The sequence below is a fragment of the Furipterus horrens genome, unplaced genomic scaffold, assembly GCF_987537825.1.
Source record: "Furipterus horrens unplaced genomic scaffold, mFurHor1.1.pri manual_scaffold_16, whole genome shotgun sequence".
Taxonomy (NCBI): Eukaryota; Metazoa; Chordata; class Mammalia; order Chiroptera; family Furipteridae; genus Furipterus; species Furipterus horrens.
The window spans coordinates 11709396-11735983 of NW_028327186.1; the positions used below are offsets into that span (position 1 = coordinate 11709396).

The 26588-nt window shown below is 53.4% G+C and overlaps 1 long non-coding RNA gene across 1 annotated transcript; it reads left to right on the plus strand.

Annotated features, from left to right (window-relative positions):
- Positions 1-4020: 4020 nt before the first annotated feature.
- On the plus strand, positions 4021-7327 carry LOC149992149 (uncharacterized). Its single transcript, XR_016508487.1, has 4 exons — positions 4021-4155; positions 4637-4730; positions 4942-5080; positions 7257-7327. It is a non-coding gene; the product is annotated as an uncharacterized LOC149992149 (long non-coding RNA).
- Positions 7328-26588: the final 19261 nt, after the last annotated feature.

The following is a 26588-nucleotide window of genomic DNA, read 5'->3' on the forward strand; positions in this document are numbered from 1 at the left end:
AGGTGATATCGCTCACTAGTCCTAGGCCATGTGCATTTTGTTTGAAAACGGAAACTAATGTAGAACCCAGAGTTGAGTAATGCGGCCCGTAATAAAATGTTAACAAGTCTAAGCTTTAACAGAATCAGAAACCAGATGCGGACTGCTTCTATCTGGGTTTGTAATAGGAAGTCAGCATCCTGGGAACGTGGCCTTCATTACCTGGTTCCCGGCTGTACCTCCAGTGCCTGGAATAGTTCTGCTTGGTTTTTGCTTGACATCCTGAAAAATTCTATGTAGCAAAAGTGACCCCGGGGGCCTCTGATCCTTTCCTGACTCCTGAGGCTGCTTGGAAGTTCTCATTTCGATTGGAACGCACCCCCTTCTCCCCTTCCCTCATGTTTTAACTCAGTCAGTCACAGGCTTTTCCACGAGAAAACCGGTGTTCTTGGAACCTAAAGCATGGACACCCACAGACGTGCGTTCAGTCACTGTGGCCCAGAAGTGTTTCGGAGACCGGCATCCCAGCTGCCCGCTGACAGGTTTACAGTGGGTCCCCAACTGCTGGCAGCCAGAGAGCCTGACTTGCCTGCCTGCAGAAGCTGGAGCTCCACAGCCTGCCGTTCTGTGGGCTCCGTTCTGGGGCCTGAGATGCTAAGTCCTGCCTCATGCCACCCAGTTCCTCAAACCGGCCTCCCCAGGCCCAGACAGCCCCTGCTGTTTATTTTAAAATAGCTCAAAAATATATATACTTCTGATTAGACCCATTTTTCTTTCACATCTCCTGCAATCTGAGTTCGTGTCCGTAGCACAGAATAAGCAAATGCAAGGTCAGGCCGCACATCCAGCCCCGTAGCTCCGAGTCACCAGCCCTCAACTCAGCCCGCAGGCCTTCCTCGGGTGAGGGGCCACCAGGGAGGGCCGCAGTGGCAGGAAGGCGGGGGCAGCGGGCGTCTGCGGGGAGCTGCGCGGGACAGCCCGTGCCCCCCACCTTCCCTCTGCTCCGGCTGGGACTCTCTTAAAACAGTCGCAGCTTCCATAAAGGCGAGGCCTGTCTGGACAAGAAGGTTCTCCGGGCCAGGCTTCCCATAGACGATTTGGCCAAATTCATAAATTAAGTTGAAAATTTGATCCTGCTTGCTGCCAAGTGGGGCTAATTAATTTCTGTAGAGACTGATGAACAGGAAGCACACACTATTCACATTATTTCATCGACAATTAATTCGCTAAGCTCAGATTCATTAGTTTCCTGGCATTCGCCATCCTAAACAGTGTTGGAAGGCGTTTGCGGAGGGAGCCCGGCTATTTTAAGGCTGCGGAGAACACCTGAGGCTTCGCGGCCTCCATGCAGGTGACTCCACCCTCCCCCGGAGAGGACTCATTAGGGAGTGTTTTGCAGTCCCGGGAGGCAGGCCAGGCCAGTGCTCCATTCCTCCCCGGGACGTTCTGGAACTTTGTGGCCTCCCTGGCAGGGGGAAGCCGTGCTCTGGGCCTCCTGTTAATCGCTGCTTCACTAATGAGCTTCCCGAGTGCTCCCAAGGACAGGAAGCTGGCAGAGATGAAGCTCCAGCTCTGGGCTTCAGGTTGGTCTTCTCCTGCCCTCCTCAGATTTCCTCTAGACCTGAGGCCCTGTGTCCTAGAGCCAAAGGTCCCCAAGTCAGAGCCGTTCGTTAGAGTCACTCAATAGGCATTGGACACAATCCAGGAAGGCTTCCTGGAGGAAGAACAATATAAATGCTTCACATTTATGAATGTGGAGCTCCATTAACAACATCAGCTCTGCAAGAGTAGGGACCCTATCTGTTTTACAGTTGTAATGCCCAGCTCCCAGCACAGGTCCTGCTGTGGGGCAGACACTCAATAAATATGAGAGACAGGCAGAAAGGCAGGGAGCGAAGGAGGCAAAGGGGAAGGACAGAAAGAAAGAAGGAAAGCGGAAAACTAAGATGACTGGGAGCTGTGCCCAGATAGGAGACAGGGGGTAAGGACGGGAGTCACAGCCACGCTGTGCAGTCGTCCCGGTGTGTACGGCACGTTTCCGAAGGCAGCATTCGTATGGACATAACACACAGCTAGAGTCACGCAGCCGCCACCCGCACAACTGTGCGCAGCATTCCCAGCGACGGGGGTTGAGAGAGAGGGTCCCAGCCTGGAAGTGAAAAAGGAAAAGGTGTGAGTAACTGAAAGGAGCTCCGAGTCCCTAAAATCTCCCTGAGGGTGGAGACTGTCTTCCACAAGGTAACTCACACCTAGTGGCAGGTGAGGGACGGTCCCTGAACTTAAGGAGACTCCAGGTTTCCTGCCATAACAAAGGGAACCCAGGCCTCCACGTTGGGGTTGAGCCGCGTGATGATGCCCAGTGCCGTATGAATGTCAGGCCAGCCCAAAAGCGGGCAAGGTATGGTCGGCAATCCTAATCAGCATCGATCCTAAGCCAAGAGGTGTTCTCTGTTCTCGAGCCCTGGATGATGCTGCGTGGCTCAGTCCCGGTCCTGTGGCCCCTAGGACCTTCTCCTGCAAGCCTCTTGACCTCCAAGAGCACATGCAATGCATCGCAGGGAAAAGAAGATGGGATGGTTTGGAGAGAGCCCCATCCGCCCCCCCCCCGCACCCTCCCAAGGAAGCTGTGAGTTGTGTGTCTGCACAGGACAGGAGCTTTGCCTGCAAACCTGGCTTGGTGACAAAGGGCACCCTCACTCAGACGGAGGAGGAACCAGAAGGAGCCCTGCCGAGACTTGCTCCCCGAAGCCACAGCCGTGGGCTTGTGCACAGAGGTGGTCAGGTTGGTTCGCCTGGCCGGGCTCCACCCCGGTGAATGAGCGGAGGCCGAGGAGATGCTGGCTCCCCTCCTTGGCAGTGGCCGCACGCCTGACATTGTCTCGGCTCATGAGTTTCCTTTCTTGTCTGCGCATCGTAAGTGGTGCGGCTAAACCTGGCGTTGGCCCGGGGGCAGCAAGTCAGAGCCCTTGACGGCGGCCCGCCTCGGCAGCCCCCACCTGCTCGGACCGGGCGTCGCTGACCGGAAACCACGTGCGTCTCATTCCCTGCGCTCCGCTCCTGGGGGACTCTGCCCAGGCTGCTTCCCCATGGCCCTGGGTGTCACCAGAAGCAGGATTTTACAGAGTCTCCAATAAGCGAAACAGTTTGCCCTCTCTTACCACTGCAAACAGGAAGAAGGGGATGCAAATTGGAACAGTGGACATATGACAGTGTCCAGGTTGGACGAGCCGAACAAAAACACAGTACACTCAGCTGTCGGGGCGGCATGGCCCTTCTTCCCAACTATAAGTGAAATGATGGGAGAGCTGTAAAAATGGGGGAGGTCTGCATTCAGGTGAGAAGCCAGGTAGGGTGCCAAGCAAATGTCAGAAAACTGGAAGCAGTGTGAGGGCTGCTGTGGTAGAGGGTCTGGTGCAAAGGCAGGTTCATCCTGCCCCAGAACCCTGAGGGCACAGCGGTGTCGCAGGAGCTGTCGCCTGAGGCCCGCGTCCTGGGGGGTCCATGGAGAGGCTCCCGGTGAGGGCAGGAGGAGACTCTAGTAACAGACACATCCATATACTTGGCTGACTGGGCCACTGAACCGTCCTCTGTTTTAAAATCAAATAGAAACTCAAATGAGATGCAGCAACGGGAAGGCCAGGTGGGGCAGGAGGGAGGATTCCAAAAGCATTGCACGCCCAGTTTTGATTTTTGTTCTGCAGAGAGGAGGGAGCCAGGCCTGAAGAAAATGCTTGTTGTTCACGGCTGAGAAATACCCAAAGAGCAGAGTCCACGAAAAGACTGCAAAACGATGATGATGATGGTGTAACAGCAACAGTAGCGAACACTTGTTACACAATCACCAAAGTTCTGAGTGTGGTAACCCTCACAGATCACTCCAGGACCTTTAACGACATTATGGTCATCTCCCCATTTCACAGATAGAGGGAGGGAGGCTCGGAGAGGCTGGGGACCTTGCAGAAGGCAGAAGGGCACGATGGCATTCCTGAGAAGCCTTTGCTGGAAAACATACATTTGACGTGGCATCCGCTTTCTTCTCTATAAAATTCAGGAATGCTTTTCAAGACACAAAACCTGAATGAAGATGAAAGGAAAAAATAGGAAGGAAGCCGGATGAGTAATGACAAAATGATGTGGATCTAAGATGTTCGGGTGGACCTGGAAGCCTCCGAGGCGGTAAGGAGCAGACTCTATACCCGGGAACACGGAAGCGGAGCCCACTCCTCCATCTGTGAGGGCGCGAACGGGGGCCGAGGTTGAGGTCTAGAACTGTTAGCTGCCCGGGCTCCGGGTCTGAGTCTTTCCTCGGAAACAGTTACACATTTTCACTCGCCCCGGAGGATCTGGATTTGATCCTGCCGACAGAAAGAGGGCCAAACCGGGCAGCTCCCAGGCTTGCTCCCTCAGCCCTTCCATTCCGTGAGTTCCTCTTCTATCAGCTCGCACGCGTGGGTCTGTCTTAGGTCTCTCTAGCTTTCTTTTATGAAAGATTCCCTCCAGTAGTACCTTGCTTTGTCTGTGGGGCCCAGGCCTCCTACATTCTCAGCCTTTATACTTAAAAAAATTTTTTTTTTGTATTTATTGATTTAGAAAGAGATAGAGAGACCATCAGTTTGTTGTTCCACTCAATGTTGCATTCACTGGTTGCTTCTTGTAGGTGCCCTGACCAGGGATCGAACCTGCAACATTGGCGTAGGGGGACGACGCTCTAACCGATTGAGCTACGCGGCCAGGACCTCAGCCTTCCTACTGTGAGCAGGTTTCCTGACCCTCCCAGCTCCCGGGGTGGGCACTGGTGGTCTTCACTCCCTTTACACTGTGGGATTTACAGCTGAGCTGCCCCCCAGGGGGAAATACTGTCTGACCACAAAATCAAAACACAGGAAAAGCAGAGCTGTGCTGAGTACTAACAACCCTGTTCGTGCCGTGCGCTAACGTGTGTTTGCGACTCTCCTGCTCCAGGGCTGTCCCGCAACATGAGCCAATACGTTCCCTGTCTGCTTAAACACGTTGTATGAGGGACACGGGAAATTGCCTTTTTCACCAACTGTGCATAGAGTGCCTTTATCATCCGTAATAATGATGAAGAATACATTCGAAGGTAAGAACATCAAAGTTTCATAAAGAAAGTTCAAAGTAGTCTTCAATTGATAGTGATTTTACGTAACCACAAAATTTGTGCTCATATTTTGGAAAATCTCCTGCTCCCACCATAATGCATCAGTGCAAAACGCCCGCGTGCAGTGTTAAGACAACTTGAGTTGGGGTTTCTATCCCTGGTGACCAAAGGAGTTCCAGCTGCTCCGGTGGGGCCGGACCAGCCAATGCCACAGCCTGCAGGCAGCCTGGCTTCTCGGAGGAGAGCCGGCGGGGCTGGATGCCGCATTAACATTAGCGTCTGTGCCCCTGAGAACGTTCCACCTTGAGGTACTTTTGAGGAACCATCCACAGAAGGAAAACCAACGAGCTGCATGTGACGGGCACGTCCATAAGCAGATCGTCGTCACTCGTGTGTGCTGTTAGCCTTTCGGGTGTCCTGAGGGCTGCCTCCCCCACCGGGCCACGGACCTCGGGCCTCCGGGCCAAAGGAAATCAGAAGCTGAATGAATTGAAGGTGACGTGACTTGTATCCCCACGCCCAGGCCAGGGCCTCCCAGGGAGGACGCTCCCATGGCTTTCGAACGGGCAGCAGCACTCTCTCCCACGAAGTGCCGTGGTCGTGTTCGGGGGAAGGAAACAAGGAGAAACTCCTGTTCATTGCAGACATGCCCCGGGCTCTCACAGGGCTCTGGCCACAGTGCCCCCTGCCGGTTCCTTCAACTGGCCTCGCTCCTTCTTCTCCACCAGGCATGCTTTCTTTTGCAGCACTGATCAACCCTCGGTCATAAAATGCTTAGTGACGTTTATCTGCTGAATGTCACCCCCCCTCAGCTGTAAGGTCTGCAAGGCAGGGGGCCACATAGGTTTCAGCCTCTAAACTCACAGGGGCCTACCAACAAAGTACTCGTTGAACGGTGAATGAATGAATGCACGAATGAGTGAATGAATGAATGAATGCATGAATGAATGAATGAATGAGTGCGTGAGTGCTTATTGCTTCTTTGATGTTAAGAGCGATGAAGGAGTGAGTTTCTTCATACATTACTTCTGAGTTTATTTTCTTCTTCTAAAGCTTTTCCTTTACTAAAAGGTGGCTATACTGGCCATTGGTTTTGATCGTAGATTTCTACAGAGGAGGGGAGGGAAGGTGGGGATGCCCAGAGCCCAGCGGAGGAAGGACGTGGGGACCTGGTGCTACCTGGAAACTGGTCGGCTTGGTGCGTTTATCTTTCACTGGGTGCGGGAGTGCGCTGCTTAGAGGAGGGAGTAGAGCTATGTTGGTTCAACTCCTGACGTGGGTGGTGGGTGCTGGTGAGCGGTCGGGTTCTGATTCAGGGTGAAAGAACATGAATGCGTTCATCCATCCCTGAATTGTCCAACCTGCCGTTATCTGGAGGCCTTGGGGAATCATGCGGGGAGTGGAGTAGAAAAACAAGCTCGCTCTCTCTCGCACGCTCTCTTTTAATTAAGTAAAACATGCCTCATCCATGGGGGAAGTATTATATCTCCGTTAAAATGGTTCGTCATAATGTGAAATGTGGTGATGCCATAGTGTTAAGTTCAAAACAAACACCAAAAAGTCAGAACCCAGTACTGTAGCTGCGGAAGAATAGCAGGGGGCTGGTCAGTGCCCTGCCTGGCCAGGCCTGGCTTCCCTGCCCCCGGAGGCCCCTGCCTCCCACCTGGCAGCCACCTTCCACCGACGCTCACGCCTCCCCCACTGCCACTGCGCCCCTCGCCCGGACAGCTCCCCTCGATTCCGCAGGTCTCTGTTTAAATACCTCTTCCTCTAAAACCCTGTCCGAAACCCACAGCCTGAGGAAGTGTCCCCAGGTCAAGTGAGTCCCACGTGTACATCCTGGTCGGCACGTCAACACGGGGGTCTCTCTCCCTGTGAGGGGCGACAGCGCCATTCCTTGTCCTGTTCCCAGCACCCAGCACCGTGCCGGCACGGGGTCTCTGAAAGTCCTCGTTGACCCCACATTAGAGAGAAACAGGCCGCCATTAGAGCGGCCTCTAATGCTGATTGGTTTTCTTCTACTTTTCTGAATTTTCCACAACAAGCACAGATAACATCTATGGTGGAGAACAGTAGCAACACTTTGATGGTAACATACCTGGAGAGGGTAGAATAGGGGCATTACTGATCCTTTCCTTTTTTTTTTTTTTTTCCACAGAACAAGTGGGATTTCATCTGCGTTTTTAGTTCTTCGTCTAGGAAAAAACTCGCGAAGTCACGAGCAAGTGTAACGAGGTGAGCGGGCTGGGCGGGCCCCGTTGCGACCTTCTCCCAGTGAGGGGTGAGCCCGACGCTGGCAGGGCCAGGCTGCGTGTCCCTGCGTGGCCAGCGACCACTCGGGGCCTGGAACAGAGCACCCACCTCCTTAGCAAATGGGTCCTGAATTCCTTGACACCAGTTTTAGAAATGAAATGGAGGCCGGCAAGAGTACCGTGTGTCTGGTGCCATTGTTCTGGCAATTTGGGGACATTTCACCAGAAACCGTAGCACGACTGGCAGACACGTAAAAGGACAGTTAACTCCATTCAGCTAGAGGACGACTTAAGGCAAAGCTCAGTCTTCCAGATGATGACTAGGAACAAAAACAAGCGAAAAAAAAAAAGTAAGAAAAAGGGAAAGGGGGCGCCCCTTTGCACACCCCAGCGCGCTCCCAGAGGCCGGCCTGCTCCCCGGCTCATGCTCCCGAGAGCTTTGCAGAGGCCCCCACCTCCCAGCTGTGTGGGGCCTGCAGCTACAGTCCCGGCAAGCACAGTCTTGAGCCTGACAAGGGTCCCAAATTGTCACATCCTAGGGGCATTTCCCACGGGGACGCACGGCCACACCTGGGACGTTACTGATGGCACAACATAGAGACAGGGACGCAGCACAGTTCGGGAGGCTGGCGGGCCTCTGCCCCTGGTCGCACAGCCAGGAGAGGAAAACTGGGATAAAACATAAATAACAAAGAAGCAAAGACCTCCCAGGCTCCCGGCTCCCTGTGCCCCAGTGACTGGGATTGAGGGTCAGCACGACCAAGTGAGGTCTAGGAAGACAGGGGAGTGAGCCCTCTATTTTCAGGGGATTCCCAGCAAAAATTCTTGTGTAATTTAAAAAAATTCATTCTAAAGAATCACCATCCTCAGTGACCAGAATACTGATTTCCGGGCCAAGTCCCGTGGCCCGATATTGATGGACAGAAAAAGAACTCCTTACTAACGATTTCTTTGTCTCATCTATTATTGCAGAATGGATTCATTCCACCCCCGGCCCAGCACACAGTCTTCCGTGTCCTTCCCACGGGCAGGCTGGGCACCCGGTGAAGGTGGGGTGCAGCTTGCCTGCTCTGCGTATGGTGCCCGGGGCTGCGCTTTCTTGGGTGAGTGGATACCTGAGCGAGCAACGGCATGAAGACTCAAGATGCAGGAGCCGAACGGCCCGACGCGGCGTTCCGTGCCGCACGGCCGTGGCGGGAGGCCAGCCCTTGAAGCCCCCGTTGTGGACACACTCGGCACGACAGGAAGGGATTAGGACGAAGCATCCGCCTTGAGGGGACGGCTGTCAGTGCTCATTTCTATAACCAACTAACAATGTGGAAGCGGCATTCCTCCCTGTAAATGGGGCCACGCCGACACGCGGAACCGCAGGCAACCCCGACAGCGTCTGTCCCCTCTAGTCAGGAAGAAAGAAACCACGCAAAGGAGCGAGGCTCATATGTTGACACCAGATGGACATGACGTAGCGCTGCGTTTCTTTAGCTAACTCCCCTTTTCCTCTGCGAACAACCGTTAAAGCGGGGGCCTCACCTAGTCCCCTCCGTCCACACCCCCGTTAACATTCAAGCTATTATTTCTTTTAATGAGCAGAATTGGGGGATGCAACCCTCCTCTGTGTGTCTCCCGCGAGACTACAAATTAGCAGGGTGCACCTCATGTCTAGACACCCGCAGGTGTCATTGGAATCACCGATTTAAGCTGTTTACACCCCACATCGCTTTATTTATCCTTCAACATCAGGCCTCTGTTTAATTAAAACGTGCTTTGGTCCTCCTTGCGCGCGCAGACGCTACCTGCACAGCGGCACAGAAGTGGTTTTGCCCTTATTCATTCCATCCTCGCCCCGTCTGCTTTGCCGCTGCCAGCAGCCCGGCCGCCCCAGTCCCGAGCCTGCGTTCCCTGGGCCCTGACGACCGCAGGCGATGGCCAAGGATGCCTCCCGTTTACAAGCTGTTCTCCAGGCCAACGCTGATCTTCCCCAGACGCTAAATCATAATCTTCATGTTTTTCGTAGTTCACATTCTAGCCGCAATTTCAACATCCCATCCCCGTGACATGAGGGTTGATAAATCAGCAGGCAGGACAGCTCCCCTGTACAGACTGGTACGGGCGGGCGGGCGGGTTCTGCCAACGCCCCTCCTGCCAGATGTCTGCGCCCGGGGGTTAACCCTTTCCCGCAGCTCTGCCTTCCTGCCGGCCAGCAGCGTCCTCAGGCAGTTCTCTAACAACATAGAATAGCTTTTATTTCTTCTTCTGTCTAACCTTCCCTCTTCTTCTTTTCCCCCTTTCCCTCGCCTTGCCAAACCTAACAGTGCCTTACGGCAAATAAAAAGGCTACCAGACCACAGGCCATGTCCATCTAGTCTTTTCCTAAATAAGTTAGTCTGCATGAACACTTTTTGCTCCATCCTGTTGGCCGTATATTATTGGAGGAGGGCGAGGCTGGGAAAAGCTTATCTGAAGGCAGATAACTACTGAGTCCTGATGTTTTCTTGCTTTTGTTATTTTTTAAGTAGTTTTATTGAAGTATAACTTACATACCATGGAATTCATTCATTTTACCAGGACAGTACAGTGGTCTGGGGTATATTTATAGAATTATGCACAGTAGCTGTAATCTAATTTTAGAATATTTCTATTACCCCCTTCCCCCGAAAAAGCTCCTCCGTGCCCATCTGCAGGGACTGCTCTCCCCAGCCCCAGGTAACCACTAATTTCACTCTGTCTCTGCAGATCTGCCTCTTCGGGGCGTCTCATACAGATGGAATCATACCATAGGTGGTCTTTCGTGTCTGGCTTCTTTCACTTAGCCTAATGCTTTTGAAGTTCCGCGCTAATGGCTTTTATTACATGGCAAAGCCGTTTGGGCTGACCAAAGTGTCCCAGAAGACCGCATGATCTCATGTACACGTGCTCACAGTGCACTCGGAACACAGGCCGCACAGACGTGTCCCAGGCAGCGGGGCGAGAACCTCCCTCCTCCTTTTAGGGTCAAGTTCAAGGTGGGTGTGCGTGTGTTTGGAGGGGAGGCGGGTCAGCCGAGAGCCATATGCAAATACAAAGCGCTGTAATTAGTAGTTGCTATTGCTTTTGTTTGAGAGAAAAATCTAAACCATTCACGTCACCTGTTCATTTCAATGACAGACCCAGACCATTTACCTTCATAGATAAATACCAGTGCTTTTATACTCCCTCCTTTTCATATTCCCTAATGAGATGGCATATGTTAAAGTACTTTGCATACCGAAATGATATGCTCATGGGGAAGGTATTTCTTTAAGGTAAGTAACGTTATATATCCTTGAGGGAGCCAGAAAGAGAAAGGAAAAGACAGGGCAGGGGTCAAAGGCAAGGCACCGGAAGAGAGGAGTGGGAAGGCCCGGGTTGGGGGGCCAGCAGGGAGAGGCGCCGAGGGGAGGAACCTGTCTGTCCCTGCCCCAGTGGTATGCTCTGCAGTTAGGGACGCCTCTGCAGCATTTTGGCATCTCTTTCAAACTTTCAAAGGGTCCCGAGCTGCCCTGAGCAGAGACCCTTTTTCTCCTGGAGGGTCATGGCTGGAGCATTGGTCTGCGGCCATGAGTACGCGTTAAGGGTCCCCTGGAGAGCGTTTAAACCAAACCCACACCCGGGCTGGGTCCTCTATTGATGACAACAAAGTGTATGAAGGTAGGGCCTGGGCATGAGTGTTTTTGAAAACCTCCCTCGGTGATTCTGAAACCAGGGCCAGGAATGAGAACCAAGTGGGCTAAATAGAGCGGAGCTCACCGAACACAAATGGGCAGCCTGACACGCAGCTCAGAGAACAATCTCCCAGGCGATGTAGGTGCCGCTGGCCCCGGACCACGCTTGGCAAAGTAGGAACTAGAGAAAATCCACTCGTGTTTCTTTCTTTCTTTTGTTTTTGCCATGCACGGAGTCGCGTGGGGTGTTCTACTTCTGTTCCAGGCCAGAGACCTTGCTAGAAGCACAACACCCTGGGCCTTACCTCAGGTTTATTAAGTCAGAAACTCTGGGAATAAGGCCCAGTGACCATTTTTTTAAAAAATGTTATTTATTGATTTGAGAGAGAGAGAGAAATATCAGTTTGTTGTTTTACTTATTTATGCATTTATTGGCTGCTTCTCGTAAGCACCCTGACTGGAGATCAAACCCGCAGCCTTGGCGTATCAGGACGAAGCTATAACCATCTGAGGAACCCGGCCAAGGGGACGCAATGCTTTACCAAGTGCTTCAGGTGATACTGATGCACATTCCAGTGTGAGAGCCGCTGAGCCACTCCAGTTCCCTGAACACTCGAGGCCGCGCAGTAGCTATTCCCTCGGCTAGAATACTCTCCTCCCTGACGCCGCTCCCCTGAGGATCTCCATCAAACTCCTATTCATCCTTCAAAACCCTTCGCTTCTGTGGCCCCTTCTCTCCAGTGTTGTCCTGGTAAGTGTTTTAACAATGGGTTCTCCAGAGTCCTGACTGTAGGGCATTTGTTAATTTCAGTCTCTGGAGTCAGTGTGTCAGTGGGAAGGTGTTGAAACCAGAGTCGGGGTGAGATGCATGCTTGTTAGCACGAAGTGGGCTCTTCGGACTGGTGGTTCCAGAGGACAGGGAGGATTGGGGGGCTGGGGGAAAAGGGGAAGGGACTGAGAAGTACCGACTTGCAGCTACAGAACAGTTGCAGGGCTGTAAAGTCCAGCCCAGGGAACAGTCAATAACACCGTAATAACTGTGTGTCGGGCCGGGGGGCACCGGGAACACTGGGGGGACTCTTGGTAAAGTACACGACTGTCTAACCACTGTGCTCCCCACCTGCAATCAATGCAAAATAATATTGAAAGTAAACTGTAATTTAAAAAAAAGAAAGCAATGATATTTTAGCCCCAAGCAAGTGATCATTTGGTCTTAGCAAGATTTCCTTGTGTTCTCTCATCAGGTGAATAAAAACATTTAGTACCATGTCCATAATTCTGTAAATATACTTAGTGAATATCAAATAGGGAATGAATGTTATAAGCTGTATATTTCTGTGAATGTAATTCCCTCTTGTAAGCGGTCACCTGTTATAAGAAAACATGTTTTCACTTTTATTCTCGTATTTACAATGAGGAAGATAACACTATAGCAGAATAGGATTGCTCTGAGCCTGCCTTTAGAATTGGTTCTTTTCATTCTTATAATAAAAAGGCTTCACACGAGGGACATGTCCCCTCTGTGCTGCACTTAGGCCCCGCAGGAAGAGCTCGGCTGTCTGTCTTGCCCGCAGCGGGCGAGCTCCTTGACATGAGTCCCCTGTCCCTCTGCCACTTTGCTCCGCGTCTCTGAAGTGCTGGCCTGTGCACTGAAGTTCCTCCTCAGTTACGTTTCTACTACACGGAACCCAGCCTCTGCTGTGACAGCGTCCCGTACTCACACCCACACCACAACTGACATTTTCACAGTGAAACTTGTTCCCCAGTGAGTTCATTGTTTTCACTTAAAAAAAAATTAATTTTAGATGGAGCATGATAAAACGTACCATCTATATTTTATTCCAGGATTCGGGGGCATGGTCTAGTGAACTATGATGGGGCCCACTTGCAATCCCGTGAATCAGAAACGCTGCTTTTGTCTGGTTTAAAAGTCTGCACAGAAGTCGAGGGTTCCAATTGGTGGCTTCATGTAAGGGGAGGGACCTGGGAGCACTTCCCTGGCAGAGAAAGGTGCTCCATTGGCCCACGAGCTCTCTAAAGATCTATGCTGTGTATATAGATATTTGAGAGAGAAAGAGAGAAACATCGATTTGCTGTTCCACTTATCTATGCATCATTGCTTGATACTTGTATGAGCCCTGACCAGGGATTGAACCCACAACCTTGGGGTATCGGGACGATGCTCTAACCAACTGAGCTACCTGGCCAGGGTCTATCTACCTCTAGTTGTTAAATTATAATTCAGGACTCCAAATGCTCTTTACCCTGAGAAGAAAGCATGAATTCAGAAATGTTTTCTTTCTTCATATTAAAAGAAAAAAAATCCTTATTTTTTTACAGAAAGGGTTAAGTACCTAAATGCCCTAAAGCCCGAAGGGCTTGTCTGGCTTCCTGTCCTCCTTTCTCCTGATGAATTGCCTGACACTTCCCCAATCCGCAGCCCTTCTCTTTAGAAAATACCATTTGGTTCCAGTCATGGCAGAAGCCCAGGCTTGGCTGATTTAAGGCCATGCAGGAATGTGACAGCAAATTTAAATAGTTTCGTATCTACAAGCGCACGGGGTCCTGAAACACAAGTGTTAACACAAAACACTCGACGCTGGCTGTAATCGTCTGTGGCTCCGTTACTCTGTGTATCTCTGATTCTCTTTAGGATCCGAGAACCTGGGTCCAGGTATAACTTTCTGTGTTGCTAGACAGACCGCGTGAAGGCTGAACTGTAATTTCTGGGTTCAGATTTTAATGGGTTAACTTGTAAGAACAACTCAGAAACACGTTTTCTCTTACTAATTTGATCTTGCTTGTCAGTGGTCACGCATGGAGTCCATAGAGAAGGGGTTTATCAATACATTGTGGGGTGTGATTTTAAGAGGCAAATGAACAGCTGTGCCAATAAAAGAGACCCTTTTCAAAAGACTCTCCCAGAAGGATCCAACAGTTTGGGCAGGTCCAAGGTGGGAGTTAAGAGGTAACTATTCCCTTTGCAATTCAAAAACGTAAATGAGAATAATTGTTTTAGAAAACAGAGGGAATGGGCTGATAAATTTGAGCTCTAATTAGTAGCCTCTTTTTCAGCTCATGCTTTAATTTAACTGTAGATACCTTTCCCCTTTGCTAATCAACATGAACCCGGACCCGTCTGCTTCAAGACCATGGGTACCATCCCTTCTTTGGGTTCCCAATGTGGGTTTCCGCAGTAGGCAGAGTAAAAGAGTAAAATGTTGCTTTGAATTTAAGCAAATCGTGAATTTCAAAAAAGACCTTGGCAATGTTTTTTTAAAATCTCCTCCTGGGGTCTCCTTAGCACGTCCGACTGAGGGTGAAAAAACTTAATTAATTCCCTTACCCACTAGAATCCGTTCCGGGCTCTGGTACGTCACTCAGGGGTCCCTCGTGCTCCCAGGTTCGGCTTCCAGAGGGGGCTTTTCTGTCTTCCTTCTCCCTCCCCTTGCAAACCCAGACGATCATTAAGTCCTGCCAACTATTGCTGTAATGCGTCTAGAGCATATCCTCTGTGTTCTCCACTTGAGAGTGTGTTGCAACCACCAGGGGAGCTTCATAAAAATGTACAGTCCCAGGACGTGGCCCCCCAGGATTCTGATTCAGGGTGTCTGAGGTGGGTCCTGAGGAGTCTGCATTGCTAACGCTGCCACCAGGTGATGTGGGGGCCTGAGGCATGAGCATTAGGGACCCGAGGGAGAGGGAGAGAGCACGGTCCAGGCAGCGAGGCCAGGAGGTGAGAACCCTGGGCAGGAGTGAGGAGGAGGAGGAGGTGGGGGCCTCCCAGGCCCTATGACACCGATCTGCTTTGGGGCCTGAGGTGCAGACGAGTCTCTGTTGGGAATACCAGTTGGCAGCGGGAAATGAGGATCAAGAGCTGAGGAGAAAGATCCGAGCTGGATTTGATCGTGAGCTCTTGGGGAAAGGGACTGTCCATGGGGATGAGAAGGGATTCGAGAAGAAACTTCATTTAAAGTGACTGGGAGGACCGGCCAGCGAAGAATATAGGAGGAAGGGAGACACAAGTGCCGTAAAAACCAAGAAAAAAAGGGAACGTTGAGAAAACAGGAAGTGGTTGACTATTTTGTAGTCACCTGAGTTATTTTTGTGCCCTGAACAGGGCAGGTACATAATCAATGGTTTTTAATTTTTAATTTATTGATTTGAGAGAGAGAGATTGATTTGTTGCTCCACTTACTGATGCACCGTTGTTTGAGTCCTGTACGTGTCCTGACCAGGGATCGAACCCGCAACCTTGGCCTATCAGGACAATGCTTTAATCACTGAGCTACCCGGGCAGGGCCCGTGTTTTCTGAACAGACCAGAAATGCTGCCCACGAAGCGGGGAACTATGGGGAGGCTGCTGAAGGAAGCCGTTGGAGGGTCCCTGTGTGGCCTTGGCAGCCAGCGTGGGCGCTGAAGAGGCCTCGCTGGGCAGGGGCACGAAGGAGGGGCGGCAGCTTCGCAGGGCGAGGCAGGTGGCTCTGCCGCGGGGCAGGAGTAACGGGGTGGGCATGGACGCGACTGGATTTCTTTCCCTGGAGAGGTGACCGACCTCCTTCCTTCCATGGCTGAAACTATGTCTTCTCCCAAGTGTGTGGCCTCTGCTTCCCGACCCAGTGATCATGACCTGCTGTGACCCGGTGTGATGTTACCGTGTAGCCGCCGTGCCTGCACGGCCCCGCGGCACCCCCGTCGGGTGGGGGTTCCTCTGCACACTGCTCCCCTGACAAGGCCGCCCTCCCGCCCCTGGGCTGGTAAGGGGTCCGGCAGGGGCGCACCTCGTCCTGTCTGACGCGGAAGGCTCGCTCCCCGACCAAAATGCCACGGCTGCTTTCCCCCCCGAGTTCCTGACTGCTGGGCATTCCAGACTGCTCCTTCTAACTGGGGTGTCGTGCCTTCAGTCGCTGAAGGCAAAGCCCTTGCAACTCTGCCTCCCCCCGCCCCCCGCAGCCCCCTGTCTGCCTCACTCACCCCTTCGCCAACCACACAGAGAGTCAGCAGAGGGGCTGCCGGCTGCTCCCCTCACAGAACCGCGTCTGCTCTGCTCCGTGCCTCCCGCCGGGGCAGGAGCATGCCCGGGCGGCCTCGTGTGTGGTCCGCAGCTCCCGGAGCCCCTTCCGTCCTGGGGAGAAATCGCATCCACGCGGCAGCGCCCACAAAAGGGGAGGCACTGTGGTAGGTGCCTGGTGCAGGGCACCTCGTTTATCCCGCCGGCAGCTGCAGGGAGATGCTATCACATCTGGGCTGCACGGTCGTGGCAACCATGCCTCAGGGAGGGAAGTGGCTTTCAGGACACCTGGTCAGGGCGTCAGAGCTGGCACCAGCCCAGGTCCACCTGCGCCCTAGCACCACCTGATGGTACCGTCCTTCAGCACGAGGATGAAACCCCCGCCCAGCGCTCTGCAGCCTCTGGCTGGGCTGCTCCCGGAAGGTCTCAGAAAGGAAGTATTGGCAAAAGCAATGCTTAAAACAATGTCTCCACTTTGCGCGTGACGCTGAGACCTGAACGGTTTACATGATGAGTCTATTAAGTCCCACCCGTCCCGGAGTCAGGGCCCCCCACCCTCGTGTGTAACACTGTCGCTCGCCTTAGTCACATCTCTGGACCTGGGCTGAGCGCTTCGCATGCGCGCGCTCTGTTTCCTCCCCACAAAACTAGGGGCAAAGCGTCGCGCCCACGTGGCAGACGAGGGACAAGAGCGTCGTCTCCATAACTCACCCAAGCCAGGCCAGGGCGGGGCTGGGACTCAAGCCCCGATCTGCCTGGTACTCGCCCCACCCTGCTCCTGAGCTCGGAGAAATGTCCTTGGGCTCACCCAGCCCTGTCACTCTGTCCTCTGCCCACACAACACCCCACTGATGACGTGGGCCTCTTTGCTTGTCTGTTTTCCCCACCAGACTGGGAGTGCCCCGGGGGCAGAGATTCTGAGTCACAGTGCCTTCCCGCACCCCGGCCCCTCCTGCTGTGTGGTAGCCACCAGCCTGGGGCTCATCATGGCGGCAAGCTGGGCTGCATCGGCGGCTGTTCCAGCAAAGTGAGGTTTGCCTCCCTGCACTATTCATCCATTCATACATGCATCCATCATTCATTCATGCATTCATCATTCACTCATTCATACATGCATCCATTCATTATTCATTCATTCATGCATCCACCATCATGCATTCATACATCCATCCATCATTCATTCATGCATTCATCATTCATTCATTCATTCATTCAACAAGTACCTATTCAGTGTCTTCACTGTTTTGGTTGCAGGACACACAGCAGAGAGCAAGGCAAACAGGAAGCTGAATTTCCAAGGGGAGCAGGCAAATGTATTCCCAGGACCTGTGCTTGGTTTCACTCTTCTTCCTCAAGGCGGGGACACGGGCGGGTGTTTGCTGCCAGACTTTTTCCTGTCTGCTGAGATGTATGGGTATATCGGCTGTATGCACGTTGCTCAGGCTAAAAAAGAACCTAATGAAGACTGAACAGCCCTGGCTGCTGTGGCTCAGCTGGTTGGAGCATCATCCTGTGCAGCAAAAGGGCACGGGGTCAGTGACCTGTCCGGGCATGTACTTGGGCTGCGGGTTCGGTGCCTGGTCAGGGTACGTACAAGAGGGTCACTGGTTGAAGTCTCTCTCTCTCTCTCTACCCCCTTTCCTCTCTCTCTAAAAGCAGTGAAAAAATGTCCTTGGGTGAGAATTTAAAAAATTTAAAAAAAAAGAAAGACTGAACAGACCAACTCCGAAAGCTGAAAAGTCACCTTCGGAAAGCCTCTGACGGCTCCGTCTCTAATCCGCATGTCTTGCTCACTGATCCCGAGTTATGGGAAACAGCCAGGTCCGGGCAAGGGCTGGGAGTGAGCCATGGGCACCCACACGGTCCTCGGATGTCACGGGAGAGGCGCCGGCCCTGCCCTCTGATGCATTAGGGCTACCTGGGGCCAAATCTCCTCCTCCCCTGTGTCCGCACCCCCAGCCCAGGAAGCCCACCTCGCCTCCACGTGCTGTTCAGGACGCCGTCCAGGGGGCGGGTCGTGCAGGCGTGTGGACCTGCTCTTGGGGAAGGAGCTCGTTTACAGCCGTGTGGGGGGGTGCAGTCTGGGTTTCCCAAGGCACCACGGGAAGGTCCAAAAACCCAACACAAGGGGGAGCGGAGGGGGTTGGCTGCCAGGTGGTCCCACTGTCGGGATCCAGGCTCTGAGTCTGTAAATGGCTTCGGACTGGCTATGCGCCCCTCTGGGGGACCCGCAGCCATGGCCTCGCACGTCCCTGTGCCACTCCCAGCACTGTCAGCATGAGGTCATCCTACCAGTAGGTACTTCCTGTCCCTTAAACACCGACTGGAGACGGTCCCCACCCTCTGCCTGGCTGTGGGCTCCCAGACTCACCTAACCCCTGTGGCGTTCCCTGCCGGCAGCACCAGGCCCTGCCCCTCGGCCTCCTCAGTGCTGGGACGGGCTTCTCTCTCCCGGCAGGAAAGGAGCCACGTAGGGGGGTGGCGGGGAGGGACATGTTGGGGAGCAGGCTGTCTGCACCCAAAGGGCCAGCTTTCCTGGGCAGCGACCCCACTAGGTCTCCCAGTGATTGGCAGGGTCAGTGCAGGAACGAGGGTCACTGGGGAAACTGAGAGCTGCTGAGGACAAGGGGCCCTGGGGGACCCCTCAGGGGTGCACAGCTTCCTGGAGGTGAGGCGGCTTTGCGCAGCAATTAGGAAGTGACTCTTAGGTCAGGAATGTCGGGACCGCACCACAGAATTCGTCTCTCCCTAGTCAGCCGATAGTGACACAAACCGTCCTGCTGGGGTGGGAACAGGGGACGGGGTGACCCTGGGTGTCACGTCTGTGTCAGCCACGCTGTGCACACAAGGGGCGCACGACAGACCTCTGTCCACTGCTGCAGCTAGGAGAGCAGTCATGTGGTTTTTCCTAGGGCTTGAGGCACTGCGTGTGCATATGTGTGTGTGCGTGTGTGTGCATGTGCGTGCGGTGGGACAGAGGGCGGGAGAGGGGACAAAATGGTCTCAGAAGTTCGCAAGCTCCAATGGGACCGGATCAGGACTCCGCTGTGAAGGCAGGAGTGGAGAGAGTGTTTCTGGAGGAGAGAGTACGGGGATCCTGGGGACAATGGGTTGAAGTGTCACGGGGTGACCGGAAGGGAGAGGGGCGCTTCTCCTCCGTCCGCCCTGAGCTCCGTGCGGCAGGAGCGCAGGCCGCTGGGCCTCAGGGAGCACTTGCTGCTCGCAGTTCCAGGCGATGGAGCCCCAGCGCGTGCCTCCTGCCTGGGCCGTCCCCGCGGTCACAGCACCACAGGCGCCCCCAAGTGGCTTCTCAGAAGGAGACCTGAAGAAAGAGGATGGCCCTCAAGAAGGTGAACACCCGGGACACTCCTCACCCCTCAAAGGTTTCGGCGCCGCGTTCTGGGACCAAGGAAGACCGATGACGGGCCCGCGTTGTACAGGCAGGAGAGACCTGAGTGACCCGAAATACTCGACTATGACATTTTATTTCTCTCTTGTCTCCAAATGCAATGACATTTATCACGTGCCTTCTGATTCCAAGTCAGGATTTGTTGATGGAGAGAAATTGGACACAATAGAGGAACCACAGGGGGAGAATCAACAGGACTCCCCCGCTGGTCCCCAGGAGCCACTGCCATGTATGTTGTACCGTATGACACGCGTCATTTTGTGACTTGGTTTCTCCACTTAGAAGTCTACCGTGCGTCTCCCCCATGACAGTAAGCCTTCTTTCATGTTGTTGTTTCATGGTTGTTGAGCTCTCCTTTCTGTACATCTGCCAACAAGTATTTAACTGATCCTCCTCCTGGACATCGTTAGGGTAGCGTGCCACGGCCAGCCGTGAAACGGAGCTGTGAGGGCCTGGCGTGGGCGCCACCCCTACGCGGCTCTCAGGGTGAGTCCCCAGGGAGAGGGGCGCTGGTCGGACGCTGTGCACGTCCTCAGGGAAACCGGCCTCCAGGGAAGTCTGCAGCGTGGAAGACGCACATGACCCTGAAGGCTGAGAGGAAAGGCTTTCTGTGACAGCTATAGCTGTGGATTTCAGTTCCAGACCCTTTTCCATTCACTGCTTTATTCTCGCTCCCAGAACAGTATGCGTGACATATACTTGTCACTTAATCGTGTGACAGATGAATATAAAACAAAAACAGTGTAGGCCCCAGTCGGGGAGCTCAGTGGGTTAGAGCATCGTGGCAACACACCCAGGTTGCAGGTTCGATCCCCGGTCAGGGCACAGACAAGAACCCACCAAGGAACGCGTCAATAAATGGAACAACAAATTGATGTTTCTCCCTCTCTCCCTCTAAAAAACAAAAATCATTTTTTTTTAAAAACAAAAGACAGTTGATGAAGTACCTGCTTTGTATTTTTAATGAATAGCAAGACATCTTTTCCCCCTATTAAAAACAGTCAGGCCGTAAAAAGAAAAGAAGGTGATGTCTGGACCTGCCTGAACCGCGATGGTTCTGATGCCGTGGAGCCCAGGCTGGGCCCGAGGTGCTGCGTTTCTAACACGGTCTCAAGCGGCCGGGGCTGCTGGGCTCCTCCCTGCTCACTGCAAGTTCGAGAACCAAGCAGCCGGGGAAGGATCTCCGGGCAGGAAGTGACTTTTCTGTCCCCATCTCTTTGCACCAAGACTCACAGCCAACATCTCATGAGATCCAGAAAGTGCCAGCGAAGGTCCCCTGTGGAAGCTGGTTACTCCAGAAGTTAACACACACACACACACACACACACACACACAGAAGACAATGTATATTTTGACTTTTTAAAAAGAAAAATGATGTTCTTGGGCAGCCTTGCTTTTCAGAAACAAAAGCTTTTCATCATGCTTTGATTAAAGGTAAGGCGTGTTCTTCATCTGGACCCACCGACAACCGCCGACACGCCCCGGTGTGGAAAATGATTGCCAAATGCTGTGGGATCCCCGGCCGTGCCGGTTCCACACCGGGGCTGGAATTCTGCGCCCGGGACAGATGGATGTGTGGGAAATTACTCTGCTTCACTGCACGTTGCCGACCCTGCGTGATTATTACCCAAACTGCCGCTAATGAACACGTACGGACGATGACTCATCCCCCCGACCCGACTCTTCACAGCGTCTGCTCCGCCGGAGCCGTCCCGATCGCTCCTTTTGTCATCGGACGTGAAGACGGGGGCCTGATACCCTTTGATATACTGGACATGACATCCTAACAAACCCTTGCCTTTAATCAAAGGAATCAGACATATGCCACCGTCAGAAGTCGGGCGGGGCGCACGGAGCAGATGTGTTCCTGCAGGTCAGATGGAATGAGCGGATTTGGAACGTACACTTGGCATAATCTTTAAATTAACCCCGGGATCTAATTTTAAAATAAAACCCCACATTTTTCACAGAGACGTCGTAGCCAGCAGCTTCTAAGAGCAGTGAGAAAGCAGAATTCCTGAGACAACTTTCCATAACTCCATGTGGAAGGACAGCGTTACCTGGGGACGTTGGCCATGGACGTCTCACGTTTTTCAGTATCTAAAGAAAAAACAAACAAACACCTCCACATTCAAACACCAAAAGGGACCTATGGCTATGGATTTCTAAGCAACCTTGTCATATAGGCCAATAGGCTACCTGCGTGCACATATTAATTTCTAAAAATCGTATCACCAGATGCATGTCTGCAGTAGGATTGAAATAGTAGTGTTTCCTGACAATTCTGCAGAGCTCTGTTCTTTTCAAAGGGGATTCGGGGTTTGACGGAGGGTCTGCTGTGGGGTGTGGGTACCAGTGCTGGGCCAAGGTGCAGACGGTGGCCCAAGGGGGCCGATTATGTAGAAACGGCCCCTGAAGTCTGTCTGACCCCCCTGACCCCCGTTTCCTCCACCCCAACTCCAGGCTGCTGCATGCGGCTGAGGGAGGGCCGGGCGCCATGAGGCTGTCTGCGTGCGCCGCCCCCCCACCCCGTGACCTGCCAGCTCTGCCCCCCACCCCAGTGCCACCTGTGAGCCTCAACACAGTCCCAGCTCTTCCCCAGCCCACCTTGCCCAGCATATGCCACCTGCTTCCTCCCAGCCCTTCCTTTTTGGCCATCAGCATTGTTTCTGAAAAGGGAGAGACCAAAGGAGCTGCTCTCTGTAGAATTTCCCTCCCTGATCCACACAAGGGCTCCTCATTTTCTCTGCTTTCATGGGGTGGGGGGGGCGCAGGGTGAGGAAGACCATCTCCTTTGCTTGTGTAGGTGGGAATCCTGGCTCAGCCGCTCGCTGACCGGGACCCTGAGGACACGGGCGAGTCTGTGGTGGGCACAGGCTTGTGGTTTGAAGGGCCCCCTCGTTGCTCCCGTGCAGGGACGAGATTAGGGGTGGAAGGCGGGCAGAGGGGCTGCAGGTAGGAGGCTGTGCATGCACTTGGAGAGAGCAGGTATATCGGAGAGAAGCCGAGGTACCATCAACAGGACACACCATGTAGTTTCGGTGGAAGAAGAGGAAAGAAAAGCGCTTGACGGCACGGGGAGGCCTCTGCTCCGTTTGCTCAGGATTACAGGCACAGTAGCTGCTGAGCGTATATTCTACTTCCCTCTCTAAGCGAAATGAGGGAACATGGAAGTACTTGCCGATTACAGAGTGATTCCAAGAAGAGGAAGAAAGGTCCGCTAGTACAGTGCGATGCAACGGAGGTGTCCGGCCCCAGGACCACCGATGCCATCTGCAGCGGAGCGCCCGGTGATGTAAGGAGAGGAAGCCCTGGAAGGGAGGACCCCAAGCCTCCCCAGGGACTGGAATGGCAAATGAGCAAAGGCAAACTCTCCAGGCTCCATTACGTTGTCTGTGCGCAGCCTGCCGCCTGAGATGGTGTGGGGGACCCCAACACGCCCCGCAGAAGCGGCCCGCTTTCCCTAGAAGATCACGGTCAATACTGGGAGATGTCTCCTGGCAGGAAGCTCGTACACTCCTGAGACCATTAGACAGAGCAGACGCGATCCGAGCAAATATCTCAGCGTCCAACTGTGAATGGATAATGGAATCTGTGAAGGCGGATCAATGAGCCATTGCCGTCTGCAGATGCAGAGATGGGCCGGTGCTTGGGGAGACCATTCAACGCTGGAATGACAGCTCGCTCAGGCTTGGACGAAATGGTTCAGGCATAAGGAGCCCCAGCCGCCAGCCATCGGGGCGGGAGCACAGACCTCACCACAGCACTAGCGGGGACACCCTGAGATGAGGGTCATGGCAGCCCCCTCTGGGAGCTGGACCTCCCACTGGGAGTAGAGCCACGGTTGGCGACAACGGTCTTGTCCATGGCTGGTTGGCTGGGAGCCTGAGAACTTCTCTGCCATTCTGGGGCGCAGGAGTCAGGCTGGGCTTTGGAGTAGGGAAACCAGGAGCCCAGGAATGCGGAATGTGGAAGGGCCAGGGGGAGTGGGAAAAACTGTCCAGATCTGCTAAGCTGGAAAAATACTGCTTTTGACTGCTGGTCTGATATTAAACAACACGCCTCCAGCGGGTGCCTCCCGCCGCCTCTCTCTGGAGGTGCAGATCTCTCCTTCAGCAAAGTTCTGCAAATTGGGGTACGCAGAACGCATCTGTGGCTGTGAAAATGCTCATTCTGGAACACTGGCCCAAGAGAGTCACACTCAGTGGGTCTGGTGGGGGGGGCTGGCTCTGGATGAGGGGTAGCTTAGGGGTCTGTGTTTTTTGAATTATTTGTTGATTTGAGAGAGAGAGGGAGAGAAACACTGATTTGTTGTTCCACTTATCTATGCATTATTGGTTGCTTCTTGTATGTACTCTGACTGGGGATTGAACCCACAACCTTGGGGTATGGGGACTCTACGCTCTAACCAACTGGGCTACCCGACCAGGGCCTGTCAGAGTGGATTTAAAAATTAATATGTCTTCTATAGGAAACTCGCTGTCAAACAGAGGCAGATGTGGGTTACAACTACAGCCCAGAAGCCCTGTCACGCCCAGCGATGGGGGTGCCTGGCTCTGTTTGTGCGTGGACTTGCCCTACTTCTCGGTACACAACACGGCCAAGTGTACCCCCTGGTTTCTAAGGCCACCTCCCCCAGCGTCTCCCCTGGGAGGCCAGTGTGGGAGGCAACTCCTCTGCTGCAAAATAAGCTATAAGCCCAGCCCTCAGCTGACCCATCCATTCCCAAATGGGTGCTTTCTCGTAGCTCTAGCCCAGATGGGCTTGTACGTTGGTGCTTTTCCCCTCCAAGCCACACACCGCTTTGGCCCCTGAAATCCACTGTTTTCGCCTCTTGGCTCAGTTTCCTGGGATTCAGCAGAGGTAGCAAGGTGCTGTGCCGCCCCAGGCAGAGCCGGCCTGTGGAAGGGTAGCCCCAGGCCAGCGACACAGATCCGCCCACATGGCCAGCTGCTGGCCCAGCTCCACGTCCTCCTCGTGTGCTCCTCGGGAGAAATCGCGCATCTGCTGGCGATTAGGGGGAGCCGAGGGGTGGTCTGATCCCCTCTCAGCCAAGAGCATGCACACACCTCATTCTGAAGAATGTCCGACAAATTCCTTTTAAAAATGTACCTTGCTCCTTCCTAAAGCAATACGTGCGCACTGTTTTCAAAGCCACACGGTATGGGGAAGTGAGCATCCTCTCTCCAGGACTTCCTGAACCTCAGCTTCTGCGCCCCGTCTCCCTGCTCAGCACAAATGCTGTCAACCTTGAGGTTTCCACCCAACATGCCTGTGTTACTGGTTATCGTTATTAAAAGTTTAGAAGTCACCTAAAGGAGACTTGCTGTTATTGGAGTCCGAAACAACCCACATGCCCGCTCCCTGTCTGCTGTGTTTGGTTATGTCGTAGTTTTCTGTTACAGTAATATTTGGATCATCATTATGATGTTTATACAAATATTGTTCACAGGTATAACATGTCCTGTATTATGATTTTATTCCCGTTATTGTACCATGTTTAATTATTAAGTTTTTGTTCACTTAGTTTTTCTTTAGGTTTTCCTAAAATCCTTACCTGAGGATATGTTCACTGATTTTAGAGAGAGATTAACAGAGAGGGAGAGAGAGAAAGAGAGAGAGAGAGAAACATTGATCGGTTGCCTCCCGTGCACGCCCTGACTGGGGGTCAAACCCACAACCCAGGCCTGTGCCCCGACTGGGAAACCTGCACCCTTGTGTGGCACAGGACAGTGTGCCCACCCACTGAACCACCCACCCAGCCAGGGCTGTTCACTGAGTTTTATAGCAATTAGTTATCACAGATTCGGTCTCACACATTCCAAAAGGCTCCCTGATGCAAACACGCCAGCTCGGCTGTCACTTCCGTTGGGGACAGCCCTCCGGGAGCGTGTGCCCAGCACCCTCCAGGGCGGGCGGCAATGGGCCTCCAAGCTGACTCGTCCTTCCCTCTCAGCCCCAGCTTCTCTGGTCCAGCCCAAGGAGAACAGGTCATTCACTGGCCGTGGGGGCTGGGCTTGGAGTCTGGGATCCCCACTGATCCCCATTCGGACCTGAAACCTCTCCCGCTTTCTGCCGACCTTCCGTTCTCTCTTTGGAGGCGCCTGAGCTCCAGCTCCCGAGACTCGCTGGCTGCTGCTCCCTGACTCTGAGCGGACGTGGCACTTCACTGGGTCAGCACCATTTCCGCCACTGCTTTCCGCTCTCCCAGGCTCGGTGGCCGTCTCTCGCCTGCCACCGCTTCTCTCAGTCCCTTTCCGTGCCGTGGGTGCCATTTGGGGAAGAGGCGAAGACAAACACGTGTGATGTCTGCCTGGCTTAACGCAAAACCTCCTTCAGTCAATTCTTACCTTTCTGTCCGGGTCCTGGCACCGATCTGCCCGGGGCACAAAGCTGGTGGAAATGAGTCCACCCACGTCACCCCCAAGCGCCATTCATGAGCAGCGGGCCTTACTCCTAGGGTTTTTGGCTGCCCTGGGCGGACCATCGTATTTGCCGGTCGGCTGGGGATCTCCTCTGTGCTTGTCCTCAGTCTGTAATAATCCTGCTCGGTGCCCAGTCCTCCTATCCCTCGTCTTGTCCCTGACAGGACCGCCCTTAGCCATGGCCTTGGGTGCGTACCCTCCGTTGCGGGCGGGGCCGTGGGAGCGGGTGTCTCTGTTTTGTGGGGACCAGCCCTGGAGACAGGGTGGAGGGGCCTCAGCTTCTGCCAGTGGGATGGAAAGAGGCCATTATGTTCATCTGGTCTGCAGGTGGCGTGCCTGCCATATATCAGATATCTTGCGCTGTTGGCGTATCTCCTGGATTTTATTATCCCGGACAGAGTCTGCCTTCTTCCCAGACGGGGGTGATGTGGGGAGCACGCTTTCCAGTCCTCTCAGCGTTGGAAGGCCCAGGCTCCGGGGAGAGAATGGAGGAGAGAAACCACAAAAATATTCCTGAAACTGAAGCGAACGATGTTGGGTGCATTAATTAGTATTTTGTGGTCCCTAATCCTTTATTTATTTTTATAGCTTTAAAAACAAAGTGCAGCGGAGCTTAACACATCGATGCTGTAGCTCCTGCCTCTTCATCCTCACCAGTGGGCAGACCTCACTAATATAGCATAAACCCTCTGCGCGCTATGATTTGCTTGCTG